General features: G+C 37.4%; 1 long non-coding RNA gene across 3 annotated transcripts in view; it reads left to right on the top strand.

Moving 5' to 3' along the window:
• Positions 1 to 15,237, top strand: part of LOC143642732 (uncharacterized) — a 92,596-nt gene that overhangs the window by 40,843 nt on the left and 36,516 nt on the right. Inside the window, exon 2 of one of the 3 annotated variants that reach the window (XR_013155830.1) lies at positions 2,965 to 3,374. The exons of 1 other annotated variant lie outside the window; for it this stretch is intronic. This is a non-coding gene — a long non-coding RNA (uncharacterized LOC143642732). Of the gene's footprint in view, positions 1 to 2,905; positions 3,375 to 15,237 lie in introns of all 3 variants that reach the window. One more of the 3 variants, XR_013155831.1, reaches the window with a different exon arrangement.

Here is a 15,237-nt window from a genome sequence, read left to right as displayed (position 1 = left end):
GGGTGGGACCTTTTGGTTAGGTTGTCTCTGTGAAGATGTGACCCAGCCCATTCAAGGTGCATGTTAATCCCCTTGCTAGAGTCCTTGATGAGAGGATAAAAGACAAATGAAACTCAGAAAACCCCGGAGAGAAGCTAAGAGAGAAAGAAAATGCTCCAGGAGAAGCAAGAAGGACCCACATTTGCTGAGAGAACCATTTCTAAACCAGAGTTCAGGAGAGAAAGAACAGCAGACATCACCACGTGCCTTCTCATGACACAGTGGAACCCTGGATGCCAATAGCCTTTCCTCAAAGATGGTAATTCTCTCTTGATGCCTTAATTTGGACATTATCATGTCCTTAGAATTGTAAATTTGTAACCTAATAAATCCTTGTTGAAAAAGCCAACCTATTCCTGGCAGCTTATCAAATTGAAACAACATGGAATAGCAGTAGTCATGTTTTTTAGATGATAAAAAAATAGCTAAAAATTTTGGTTAACAGTTTGTTTATGGGGGAATGAGACTCACTATAAGCTTAATTATACTATTTTACAATTTTAAGTTGCATACTATATTAGTTTAAAAAAATCTGAAAATTAAATGTGAAAAAACTATATAGCAAACTCCCATATTAAAAAGAGGGGAAAAATGGTTTTAAAATAGTATAACAGAACAACACCAATTAAAAAAAAATCTGCATTGTGATGATTAGGTTCATGTGTCAACTTGACCAAGTGATCCTGTCCAGCTGTTTGGTTAAACAAGCACTGGATGACTGCTGCTGTGAGGACATTTCATGGACTTAAATCATCTGTAAGTTGATTGCATCTATGGCTGCTTATAAATCCAATTAACCGAGGACATTGCCTTCAACAATGAGAGAAGTCTCATCCAATCAATTGAAGATTTTAAAAAAGAGATGTGATGATTTCACAAGTCAGATGAAAGAATTTCTATCTCTGCTTTAGCCAGGCAGCTTCTCCTGGGGAATTCATCGAAAACCTTCACTAGAGTTTGCATTTTACAGCCTGCCCTACAGAATTTGAACTTATGCACCTCCACAATAGCATGAGACGTTTTTTATAAATAATATTTAGATATCTCCTGTCAGTTCTGTTTCCCTAGAAAACCTAATACATACATGAACAGTTGTTATTATGTAATCAGGAAAGCACATAGCAAAAATACTAAAAACCATAAAGCTAAACTAAGTTATACTCAGTGATATGTTGCTTCTCCCAGATTAAGCACTGACAAAGTATTTGAAATTATTTCAATTATTACTTCTAAAAAGCAAGAGTGAAAATAAACTTAAGAGCACATGTAATTCCAATATGCTAGTTCAAATATCACTGATTGAAATGTCTTAGGCACAGTGAGATTCAAATAATACTTGTGAGACACCATTGAGAAATGTAGGAAAATCTGTATTTGGAGTCAAAACTAGTTTGGAGTTCTGGCTCTGCCACCCTGCCCCCACAACACTGTGATTTTGGTCAAGTGCCTTCACATCCCTAAGCTTGGTTTTTCTCTTTGTAAAAAAGGGATCCTAACACCAACCTCTCAGAGCTATTGTCAGGATTAAATGAAAGTTATATAAATACATGAATAGCTATATAAGTATGGTTATATATTTGAAAACTTTCCTTTAAATATCAGATTTTCAAACCAAAAAGCCAATTACAGATAATATGTTCAAAGAAAAGTTATAAAGGGAAATTTTTAAATTAAAATTTCATTAGAGAACATATTTTAATTTGGAATATATTTGATAGTAGGTGCTGACTGCTATACTGACATACCTTCCACTGTACAATATTTTAAAACCTGATTATAAGAGTAGCATGGGATTGTCATAGGAAAATATAGAAATATGTAAAGGAGAAAAATCTCACCACACAGAGATAGATGTTTTTAACTTTTTAATGTCTTTCTTCTAGTTAACTCTATAGCTCTCTCTCTCTTCTTTCCTCCCTCTGAAAAACTTTAGTTTAAATTATAGTATGAATATATTCCCAAATATATCTTTAAAAAATAACTTTTAATAGTCACAAAACATTCCTTTAAGCAGTTGTGCGGTATTTCTTTTCTTTTTTTTTTTTTTTTTTTTTGAGAGCTGTTAGGTATTTTAAGAGCTCCTATTGTTAGATAGTTTTGAATTTTCAGTATTATAATTAACCTGGGTTCAATATGCTGATAGGTAAATTGGTATACCCTGCATCATACATGCTTATTTATCTATTTCCCCCACTGGACAATAAGCACTGAAGGACTGTTCCTTCCTGTTTTTGCATTGATACTAAATGCCTATCTACATATATAAATATGTACTGTGTGAATGAACAAAGGAATGAATGAATGAACAATAATATTTCCCCCACAAAACATAAAGGGTTCCTGTTAAAGTGATAAAGTTTTCTTAGAATATTGGTCTGTTTTTAGTAAAAGATTTATATTTTGAGTAATTAGTGTAATAAGCAGAAAGTCTGTGTCTTATCAAAATAATCTCTGGTACTTTATGTTGCATATCCTTAGTCATTCAAAGCTTGTTTTTTTAAAAATGAGAAGACTTGTTTTATTTTTAAAAAAAAGAGCAGGTCTCACTTTTGAAAAAGCTAAGTCTCTTCCTCAGTTTTAATTAAATAAGGAACCAAATATTGTTTCAAACCTGACAACTTGTGGTCTTTTGCTTTCTCAAAGTCAAATCCTGAAAGATATCTTTTTACTCTAAACAGTTGCAAAAGTTCTTTAACCTTGTAAAAATAAAATGCTAAAAATGGTTAAGTTAATTTGATATGTTGCATCAAAAATATTTAGAAAATGTTGTAAAAACTAAAAGATTTTCTTACCTTATGTTAGTTACTAATCTGCATAATATTTTACAACAATATAGTGCTGCTAATCATAGTGTTCTGCTTCCTAGTAAAAGTATGAAGAAAAAAAATCGAACCTCTGTTTGCGTGGCTTACATGTTTAAACCAGGCTCCTAGGACTGTGCTGTCTCCCCATTTGAATTATTGGCTAGACACGTTTTTGTGGTCCCTAAACTACAAAAGTATTACCCACATCACCTGGACATGCCCCAGAAGTAGATGGGAACCTGCTGTTACTGAAAACACCTTGTTACTATGGACACCTTAAGCTCTGCTTGCCAGAAAAAGCTCAGTTGCTTTAGTTCTACAGTGGACCCTGACTGCAGACCGGCTCTGTTGCACAATGCCAGAAGGCGCCCTGAGACAGTCTGACGGAACCTGGAGCCCACCGTCCTGTTTCCAGAGGACCAGCAATGCTGCACTATAACAATACAAAGAATATACCTCCCGGAACTATGATTGCCAGACTGGTAGGATTAAAACCTAAAAGGACACAATCATCTTCTTAGAAGAAACTATGTAAGTACAATTTTAGAATATGCCAATTCCTGACTTTCTTTTCCTACAGATATGACCCTGCATTCTTACAAACCAAGGAGTCTAATAGTAGTAAAAACTTAGAAAAACAAGCATCCTAAAGAACAACTTACCCTTAAGTGGGACAGACCCTAGGTTGTGGTATTAACTACCCATTCTCCTTTAAAATTGCAGGGTCTTAAGCCGTGAATTCAACATTTCAGAATGAAATAAACTTGTGTGAATAGAAGAAAAGTTGAAAAAGACAGTGCTTACTCATGTATCAGTTACTGCAGATCTAAAATTGCTTCTCATAAATGCTCTAAAGCTATAACTGCATATATATTTAAAAAAGAAAAAACTTAAAGGGTAGTGCAGGGGAACATGGGATCGAAAATACCATCCTAACTAAAAGGGGAAAATAGAGTCAAGAGGCTACTATTAAGTAAGCTTCAACTAGACATTGCTATCTATCATAGTTTGCCAAACCTAACCAAAACCATTCCTGCAACCCTAAAGAACACCTAGGGCTTTATATGAGATCCTACAAAGGTTCCATGCACTACGATTACTTTCCAGAAACCTACAACCTCCAGATGGGTTCCTAGGCCAGTAAGTCCTAAAATGCAGAGGGGCCAGTCTCTTCAGAACATCAACTATTTCCATCCCCCTATCCCATATTATTGACAGCCCCTTACAACATGAAAAAGTTAGAATAGGCATAGCCTAAATACCCCTAAAGAGCAAGAGTGGGAGAAAGATCAGAGAAGACAGTGGAGTTATACAGAGAAGGGAGGGTTTAACAAATGGAAACGATTGTTGAATCATTATACTGATATTTCTTTTAGTCTCCAGTGTCTTGGAGGAGCTAGTAATAAAAACCTAAAATCGTGGAATTGTAACCCACATCAAACTCTGAAATCTGTTCTATAACTAATTGTTGAGTGTGCTTTGAAATTTATTGCTTTTTTGTATATATGTTATTTTTCACAAAAAAGTTGATTGTGGTGATGAATGCACAGCTATATGATGATACTGTGAACCACTGATTGTACACTTTGGATAATTACATGGTATGTGAATATTTAATATACATCAATAAAATTGCACTAAAATAAAATAAATTTTAAAAAGGGTATTACAGGGGAACCCATCAAAATGAAATAATTTTCATGAAAGTGCTTTGTATATACAAAGTGTTATCTTTTAGTCAATATTATGTTTACTATTTTTGTTGTTACCATAAACAAGAACAATTAGAAAAGATGTATGAGAGGTAGCTGTGGGTATTATTATGGACGAAGGGGATGCAACTTAATGGTACTCCTGTCCTCCCAGACATGACAGGCAGGCTTTAAAGCCCTTTGTCTGCCTTGGCAAACACAAAGCTTTCATCTTAATAGAATCTGCCAGCAGCAGAGCAGCTATTTCAAAGCAGGAAAGAAAGGAAAAGGATTGGCTGTGGGGGGAGGGGAAATTATGGGAGGAAAACACTTTTCTCATTTTCTACTCAAAATTTGATGGAAAGGGGGATATACTGAAAGAAATGCAGAATGCAGCACTGACTACCTTTGCATTTTTAGTTCTGTGTTACACAGGTGTACACAAATATTGACGCTGCTGTATTTCAGAGTTTGGTGTGGGTTACAATTCCACGATTTTAGGTTTTTATTCCTAGCTCCTCCAAGACACTGGAGACTAAAAGAAATATCAGTATAATGATTCAACAATCATTCTCATTTGTTAAACCCTACCTTCTCTGTATAACTACACGATCTCCTTTTTGAACTTGAACTTCTAGAAGAAAGGAACCTTGGAGGCTGTGTATTTATAATAGGAGGAGTGCTAAATTAGGGAAAGTTCTGGTTTAAAAGTACACAGAGGAACTTTTTGGGTGATGGAAATATTTTATATCTTGTTTGAAGCGGCGGTTACACAGGTGTACACAAATATTGAAACTTTTCAAACAGAACATTTATGACCTCTGTGCACTGTATCGAATATATATTATACCTCAAAATTTCAAATTATTAAATAATAAGTATTTACTGAATGCAAAAATTGAAACAGGCTAGAACAGGGAGAGAAAAAAAACATGAAAGAACCTGTTTTAGTTTGCTGAAGCTCCTGGAATTCAATACATCAGAAATGAATTGGCTTTTATAAAGGAGATTTAGCAAGTTGCAAGTTTACTGCACTAACTCCTTAAAAATGTCCAAACTAGGCATCCAGAGAAAGATACCCTGACTGTAAGGAAAGGCTGATGTCGGTCACATGGGGAGACACATGGCTAGCATCTGCTTGTCTTTGTTCCCTGTTCTGTTGCTTCCAGCTTCTGATTCCAGTGATTTCCTAAGTGTCTGTGGGCCCTCACTCAGCTACTCCAGGGCAAAACTCTGGGTTTCATCTCCTAGCTTAGCATCTCCTGGGGCTGGAGATTTCTTATATCCCAGCTTCTGGGTTCAAATGGCTCTCTTGGATCCTTCTGCATCTCCAGACATCTCATCTCTCTGCTTTCTATGTTGGCTCTTTTAAGGACCCCAGTAAACTAATTAAGACCCACCTTGAATGGGCAGAGCCACATCTCCATATAATCCAAAGGTCATACCCACAATTCGGTGTGTCACATCTCCATGGAAACAACCTAATCAAGAGTCCCACCCTATAATGTCAGATCAGGATTAAAAGAAATGGCTGCCCCCACAAAATTGGATTAGGATTAAATGAGCATGGTTTTTCTGGGGTACATAACAGTTTCAAACTCTTGAACAAGGATGGTTAATCAAGATCAGGAGGGTCCATGTTCTGGATAGACTATCTGCCTGGGGCTACCTACTCATGGAAAACACCCTGCAGCCTCTGACCCATCTGAAGCCAAAGGACCCCCACCTGAATGAGTCATCTACAAAGAAGGGTGGCGCCAAGTGACCCACCCAAATGCACTAGACACCGCCCTGGAGAGAAGGGAGGGGTAAAGAAAGCCCCAAACAAGGAAGGGGGATGGAGAATAGTAGAGCTAGTCTATAAAAGCAAATGACCCCATGTTGCCTTTCTTGAGAAAGTGCCTGCATGTTCTCTCACATGCACATTCAGTAGACTTTCTCTCTGCCTTCTTTGTGCTGTGCTGTGCCCTTGAATTCTTTCTTGCAGCATGGCCAAGAACCTGGAAGCCTAAATCTAGAGAAATGTTTATGCAAAAACAACATGCATTCATTCTAGAAAGTTTAGAAAATGCAGATAAGAACAAAGAAGGAAATAAAAATGCCCTCAACTTTTACTGCCCAGAGATAATCACTCCTAACTTTTGGGTCCTTGTTATTTGGGTTTCCAGTCCCAGTTGCCCAGTCAAGAGAATACCAAGGAAAGCAATGGTTATCATAATATGGAAATAATATTCACTAATGATCTGACTACTTACAAAGTCTCCATCGAAACATTCTCCTATTTACCTCTAGCTTCCATCCCCACACATAATGTTAATGTACTTGTTAGGCAGCCATTCCCTTCTTGAATGTTGGATGTAAACATCTCCAAATGTAATGGAAACGGACTCTAAAGTGGATTGTGAATTTCTTTTAAAACATGATACATTTCGTAAAGTCAGTTAATGCAATTTTGGAAACTACTAAGTCACATAAAAACCCTTGACAAGTGAGGAGTTAAACTGGATGAGTATTTACATAAATAAAATAAACAGGGCAGATGACAGGCAATTCAAAAGAGAATCATTTGATTGCCAAGGACTAAAAGACATTGTTAGGAAAATAAGGAAGCCCTCAGATATTTTTGTCACAAAAGTTATGATAATCAAACATGGAATGGTGAAGAATGTGTAACATATTATCACACAGCTGTGTCTAAAAGAAACAGCCAGAGTTTCAACATTTTAAAAGTTAATTCCCAAACGAACTTTTAAAAGTATTTTTTTCATAACAGTTTCTCAAATGTTAATATTATAGGAATCATTGGAAATCTTAAGATTCAGAATCTGATTCAACAGGTTGGAAAAGCAGTCCTAGATTTTGAATTTTTTTTTCCTAGATTCTGCAGTTTTAATAAGCTCCCAGGTATGCTGAATGTCTCAGAAAGACCCTGTAAAATTTTGCTCTTAAGCAGCTTCACTTTAAGTGGCTTTTATTCAATACTAATTAACTTAGAATATTGAGAAGCTCCTGCATATCTTTCCAGCAATTTCCAATTTAACAATTCCTACATCTGGACAATGTGTGGTTCTCAATCTGCAACCTGGAGGGTATGTTTAAATATAGATTCCTGGGCCCCACCCCATGAGTTTCCCATTCCATAGATCTGTGGTGGGGTCTGAAAATTTGCATTTTTAATTAGTTCCCCTATAATGCTGATGCTGCTGGTCCTGGCACCACACTCTGTGACCCACTGGCTTAGAATGATTTCAAACAACTTCTAGGATGTTACTTAGATTATACATTGTGCTTATAACATTTGCAAAGTAGAGAGAAATTCTAAGTAGATGCAACAAATCCAGTACCTCCAGACCACTGACATACAAAGTTAAGCTAGGACCATGGACAGAGAGCTGGATCACTGAGTCCAGTGAATACCAGAAACATTCAGATAATTAAATGCTTGGGTCTGGAGGCAGCAGATTTATTGGATCTGCTTAGATTGTCAATTGCATTTATCTCAGCTCAGCACACTTGGTTTAGAAGAACCAGGTCTGCCATTGTCTTGTTGATTGTGCTTGCCTTTTTAGTATAGCATCCACACACAGTTTCTTTGTAGGGATCTTTCAGATAACTTGTTCATTTTGAGAGGATTTGTTGGTTAAAAGTAATTGCATTTGGATGGGCCATGGTGGCTCAGCAGGTAGAGTACTTTCCTGCCATGTTGGAGACCTGGATTCGATTCCTGGTGCCTGCCCATGTTAAAAAAAAACAAACAAAAACAAAAAGTAATTGCATTTACCTGCATTTTTAGCCTGCAATACAATGCAATGAACAAAAATCTAAAAAAGGATCGAAGGCTCCACTACCAACTCCTTTCCTTTGAAGAAATCCCAAACTTGCCTCAGGATACTGCAAACCTTTAATCCCTGTCCTTGGTATTGCCGTTCAATCAGTGATGAAGTCATCAAACTATGTTTTCACATCCAGCATACATGTTTACAATCAGTCTAGAGTTGTATCATGGGACACTGTCAGAAGTCCTATGAGGAAGCAGAGTTTGTAATGGAATGGTTAAGCACTCTGCCTCTTGATCCAGATAGTCTAGTCCAGTTATTGGCTCCATCATCTACTGTTAACTGTGTGGTCTCGAGCATGTGACTGGATCACACAGTGCCTCAGTGTCCTCATTTGTAAAATGAGAATAATAATGGTACACATATGACATGTCATTGTGAAACTCAAGTTAATATGGGTAAAGCATTCAGAACAATGTCCAGCACAAGCAAAGAATGCAATAAATGTTAGCTATTTTATTATGCCCTAAGCATTGAATTGGAAGTCAGAAGATCTGGATTCAAGTCCTGGCTCAGATTAGTTTTATGACTTTAGACAAGCCACTTTCTAGATTTCAACTGCAAGACAGGCCTAACAAAACCTGCCTTGACAAACTGACAGAGTTGTGATCTCAAAATAGTGTATGCAGATGTGCTTGGAAAGACTGTAACGTGCAATATAAAAGTAAGAATCCTTCTTTATAATTCTATTTCTGTTATATCTGGGATACTGTGATGTTTTATAATGTAGAAACATGATCAAAGCAGATGTTGGGGTAATATAATTGGAAAGAAAATCTTCTCCCAACCCAGAAAACCTTTCCACAAAAGTAGAAAAGAAAGAACAGTTTTCTTATTGAAACCATTGATCCAGAGTATGATGTGCATCACAGGCAATTTGATAAAGAGATTACAAAGGCGGCAGGAATTCTTACCCTTTTATGTAGACAAGCAGATACAACCTTTTACATACCTGTTCTCAAGATGAACAATAACTAGTCCTTAAGAGGACATGACAACACCATTTGTCACACATAGTTTATCCTAAATTTACCTAGTAACTGGGATAACCATCTGTACTACCTAATTGTCTTTAACCAAAGGAAAAATGAACTTCTCAAATAATAATGACAGGATGTAAGCTTCCAACTTGTAGCCAGGCACCCACTGAAGTTAAGGCTCCTACCCTCCCACAGAAACTGGGAGATGAAGGTGTGTCTTCCTTGATGACTACCAACCAATCTTACTGGGCAGACTCTGGAGAGGTCAAAATGAAATGCAAACTCTCTTTTATAGTTGTCATGGATTAGTAGATTAAAGATAATGTCAGATATACCATATGCATTTAGTCCAGGAGTTGGCAAACTTTTTCTGTAAAGAGCCAGATAGTAAATATTTTATGCTTTGCTGGCCATATCTGCGTCACAACTACTCAGTTCTGCCATTGAGGTGTAAAAGTAGTCATAGACAATATATAAATGAATGTGTATGGCTATGTCCTTGTAAAACTTCACTTATGGACACTGAAACTTAATTTTCACGTCATGAAATATTATTCTTTTAAAAAATTTCCCACCAATAATTTAATTCATCATTCTTAGTACAATAACAACCAGCAAATTGAATTTGTTACAATGGGTCATAGTTTGCTGACCCCTAGTCTAGCATAATGCCCAGCATCTTGCAGGTATCAGTACCTAATACTAAAATTATTTAATAAATGGTAAAAACATTATCTATAGCCTTTTAGTACATTCATTGTTACCTATCATGCCTCAAAGATAATCAGCAGTTGTCCCACACCTGATAGTTTTCTAGATGCTAGGCATGTAAAGATGAACTTTTATTTTGTAGTCTTGCATTATGTTGTCACTTGAATAGGTGCTCAGTAGTCACTTTTGAGTTAATAAATAAGTAATAAATAATTGATAAACAGAACAACTTGATTATCCATTGGAACCATTCCTTTGAATAACATTTACCTTTCTGTTGAATGGTTTAGTCATAAGTACCATCCCAACAAGCCTTGGTGGTGATGATAATAATGACTTCAATTTACAAACGACTGACTGACAATATATGCAATGCTTTATTTATCTTATTGCTATCCTAGTCAGTGTTCTTTAGTTTGATAGGAACAAAGACTGACTCAAGTTGGCTTAAATAAAGAGGACAAATTATATGCAACAATGAAAGCACTGTCATATAATCCAAGAAAGTCTACAAGTAATTGCTGGAGTAGGGAGTGCCAGAGAGGAGTTCTAGATTCAAAGCATTTCTGGGACCTCACCAACAGGTTATGAACCTTGGCCCTTGTGCATTATCATCAGTCATCAGGACTCAGCAGTATTCCACATGCCTGCTTCTTTTCTTGTCCTCACATTATTTGGCCCATCCTGGTTCAATCAACCCATGGTCAGAGTCACAAAAGCATGATGTTCGATGGCAATTGGTATTTAGTGTAGAAAATACTTTTGCATGTCATGAGGACTGGGATGAATAATGGGGACTACCAATTGTTGCCATGTGGGAGTATGGATCTTTTATTGCCATAATTTCTGATTTTTCACAAGGAACTAGAAATTCTGGGTAAAATTTCTTATCTTTTAAAGGATGGCGACAAATTTAAAAAAAAAGCCTGCACAGGCAAACCCTGTGCAGATAAAAGTTCATATAGCAGGCCTAACTACTTATCTTTATAAAGGGCTGCTTACAAAGTTGGCTCTTGGCTGTCATCAGGGAACTTGGACTTTGGGAGGGTTTCTACCTTTCCAAAACTATGAGTGGTTCACTATACCTAAACTGTTTGTATATACAGTATGGTTTATGATGAACACCTGTTTGCCTTTTGAGAGTCTGAAATTTTGGCATATGCTAGGCAGAAGGTGCCTATGTAACCAACCTGAAATAAAAACCCCGAGTGCTGAGTCTCTAATGAGCTTCCTTGGTGGATAACATTTCACATGTGCTGTCACAACTCACTGCTGGGGGAATTAAGCACATTTTGTGTGATTCCATTGGTAGGACCTTTGTGCCTGTTTTCTGCCCCATGTGCTTTTCTCTTTGATGACTTCACTTTGTACCCTTTTGCCATAATAAATCATCACCATGAGTACAGCTATATGCTGACTCCTATAAGTCCCAGTCAACCATAGAAACTGGGGGTGGCCTTGAGAACTCCTGAAACAAGGCCAAACAAAATATATCTGTGAGCCAAATCCAGCCCACAGGATATTACTTTTCAACCTCCAATCTAAGAACTGATTATGAACAGGAAACGTGTGCCCCCTCCCCCGTCCCAAGGAACAGTTTTATATGTATCATCTCATTTAATCCTCAGATATCCTGCAAAATAAACCTTTTCATCCTCATTTTATAGATAAGGACACTATCTATAGATAAGTAGGCTCAGAGAGCTTACTTAAGGTTACACAAAGTCATATAACCTGTACATAGAAGAGACAGTACTAAAACAGAGTTAAATCCCATTTTATTTCCACGTTGCCTCTATGAGATTTTATGACCCCCTTCATATTAAAATTTCAGAATCACTTTATTTTCCATTTCTTATACATAGCATTTATAGTCTGGAGCTAAAAGTATTCATATTACTCCTCTTCCTCATATTCCACTACAATATTCCCTTCCTGTCAGGTATGAACAAGGCTTTCTGAGTCAGTAAGGAAAGAAAGGAAAGGAAGGTGGAAAGAGGCATGGGAAAGAGAAGGAAAGGATAAATCAGCATTTGGGTCAGTCTTTGCTGGGATGGTCAGTAGTTCTGGTCATAGGCTCTGAAATGGTGTGGGAAATCAGGGCCAATCCGGGCTGGGGTCCACATCTAAGAGGTGATGTGATGATTAGCACCACCTCTCTGATAACAGTAGTACTCATAGTCAGAGATGCAAGGATAACTGTTCCAGAGAAATTCATGGGATCTGAAGCAGGATTTCATCCAGTATCTAGGGGACAGTGGCATAATTCAGGTAATAGGATAAGAGGGTAAGAAATAGACAGGTGGGTTGTCAAGACCCTAACTGGAGCCCATAGCAGAGTTACAGTCTCAGAAAAAAATTGCTATGAAAACCAGGAAGCTGAGCAGAAACTCCACTCTAAGACCTAGACTTGCAGAGTGAAAGTTAAGAAGAGAAAAATGCAGCTCAATGGTGCTAGTCTGCTGAATATCAAGATTAGAACAGTGAGACACATTCCAGCCCATTCTGCCCACCGTAAGTGACTTTCTAGGTAATGATGGAACTGAACCTGTAAAGCTGAGGATTATTTTTATTATTTGTGCCTAGGTAGAACTGAATATGGTAGGGCTTCCTACCTAAGGAATAAACCAAAACAGGATTGCCTAGGTTTGTAATATTTATTACATTTTCAGGTTTAGCTCTCTGCCAAAACTCAATGAAGTATACATAAATTCTAAATGATACTTGGATGAGTATCAATTCAATGAACTCTTGAGGTTATATACTTTTAAAAGTAAACAGTCACATTGTAATTCTTGAAGTAAAGAGTCACATTAGCAATGTAAATGATTATTCCCTTACCAATCTGTTTTGTGGGTATTTTAATGCTATGTAGTATCTGAGTCACAAACATCAAATTTGTCAATCATGCATCCACTAATCTCTGTTAAGTTACTACTACATGTGCATGGTCACCGTGTAGGGTCCCAGTAATGACATTTATTGAGCACTTACTCTGTACTTTTCACTATTGCATTCATAGGCACTAACTCATTATTGTTAACAATAACCCAATGAGATGGCAATTTACTATATCCATTTTACAGGGAAGCAACCAAGACACAGGAATGCTCATTCAGTATAACTCTTAGTTGTCCCTGGAAGTGTCCCTTGTTTCAAGCAATGTACAATTTAGAAACAGAGATAAGACATATTTAAATATAAAATACCAGTCACACCACATTTCTAATTCATCCAAAGGCTGCTTTAATCCTATCTATTTCTACCCTTTGTTCCAGTTGGCAACCAGGCTCCTCTAGTGTGAGCTTCTCTAGTGCCACCTGTTGGCCAGCAAAGGGAACTATCTAACCCAGTATCTTCCCTATATTTCTTTTTCTAGTGGAGTCTGTCCTATGCCCCACTTTTAACTGGTATTTTTCCTCACTTCTAAATATTGCCTTGTTCTCAGAAAAATTCCCCTCTCTCTCTCTTTCTTTGCCCCATTTGTTAATTCAGAGTACTAGAAACACATCTACTAACACTGAGGATTGTATTACTCACCTATTTGTGAGTCTTACTACTGAGGGTAAATGAATCACACAAAAAAACTTAGATGTAAAGTGTTTGAAAGTATTCAAAGTTCCCCCTCAGAATCACCATGAAGTCCTCATTTACCATTTCTTTTTGTCCCACTTAATTCTGTATAGATAAAGATTTCTTATCCATCAACTACTAGGATATTAGAATAGGAAAGAACCTTAGAGATTATTTAGTTAAATCTCTCTGTTTAAAGTTCTCCCCTATCTTTTCTACAGGAATCCATTTTCTGATTGCCTGGTGAGGCCTCCTTGAGTCTTCATTTTTCTCCAAAGTCTAGAGATTTGTCCCTGCTCTTATTCATAAATAAAGGCCTGCTGGACAACTAGGGTAGCCTCTCTTGACAATTGTACATGCCACATTCATACCTCTAAAGGGTCTGACTTTTCCCCACCACAAGCTAGGTTAATTGCTGGGATTCTGTGCAGCAAGTCACTTCCTTCTCTTGTCACTCTAGGGGCACTGAGCAAGACACAAGGAGCAGCAAGGCTGGAAGTTGCTCTGAGTTTAAGGCTTTAGCAACATTCACCAAGTCTTTTCGTTTTTTCCCACTGAATGCTATCCAAACAGGTTCTATGAAGAGAAACATAAGTTTCTCCTTTGCTGAGGGCTTCCTCCTCCTGCCTCATGATTTCTGACCATGGAAGAACCAAGAAGTAGCTGAGGACTGGTGGCTTTTGGGTCCCCATAATTCCATCAGTGTCCCCTCTCCAATTCTTTGATATTGATCTTTGAGGTGACTTTAGTCTGATGTAAAGTCCTTTACAAAATCAGCTTCACTAACATCACTTTAATACCGAAATCGGGTAAGAAGCTACAAGAAACGAAAATATAGGCCAAACTCCCCAGTGAATATAGATGCAAACATTCTCAACATCAAATACCCATCAATTCATCATTCTCAAAATAAAAGCAAATTGAATCCAATGACACATTAAAAGAATTTTACACCATGACCAAGTGGAATTTTTTTTCACAATCACACAGTCACACTGTGAAAGCTATATCATGATTCAATCATCTTCAAGAAACATGGCTACTGGAACACAGCTCTACATTTTCAGGCAGTTCCCTTCAGCCTCTCCATTACATCTTAACTAACAAGGTAATATCTATTCAATATGTAAGAATAACTTCCAGGATAACCTCTCGACTCTGGAATCTCTCAGCCACTGACACTTTCTTTTGTCTCATTTCACTCTTTTCCCTCTTGGTAGAGAAGGTTTTCTCAATCCCTTGATGCTGAGTCAGCTCATTCTAGGATTTCTGTCCCACGTTGCCAGGAAGGTCCACACCCCTGGGACTCATGTCCCATGTACAGAGGGGGAGGATGATGAATCTGTTTGTTGTGTTGGCTGGGAGAGGGAGGCCACATCTGAGCAACAAAAGAGGTTCTCTTGGGGATGACTCATAGGCCTAATTTTAAGTAGACTTAACCTATTTGTGGGGTTAAGTTCATATGAACAAACCCCAAGATTGGGGACTCAGCCTATTGCTTTGGTTGTCCCCACTGCTTGTGAGACTATCAAGAACTCTCCACTTGGAGAAGTTGAATTTTCTCCCTTTCTCACCATTCCCCCAAGGGGGCTTTGCAAATACA

This window comes from Tamandua tetradactyla, chromosome 7, assembly GCF_023851605.1.
Source record: "Tamandua tetradactyla isolate mTamTet1 chromosome 7, mTamTet1.pri, whole genome shotgun sequence".
NCBI lineage: Eukaryota > Metazoa > Chordata > Mammalia > Pilosa > Myrmecophagidae > Tamandua > Tamandua tetradactyla.
This window is presented reverse-complemented; position numbering and strand designations above follow the sequence as displayed.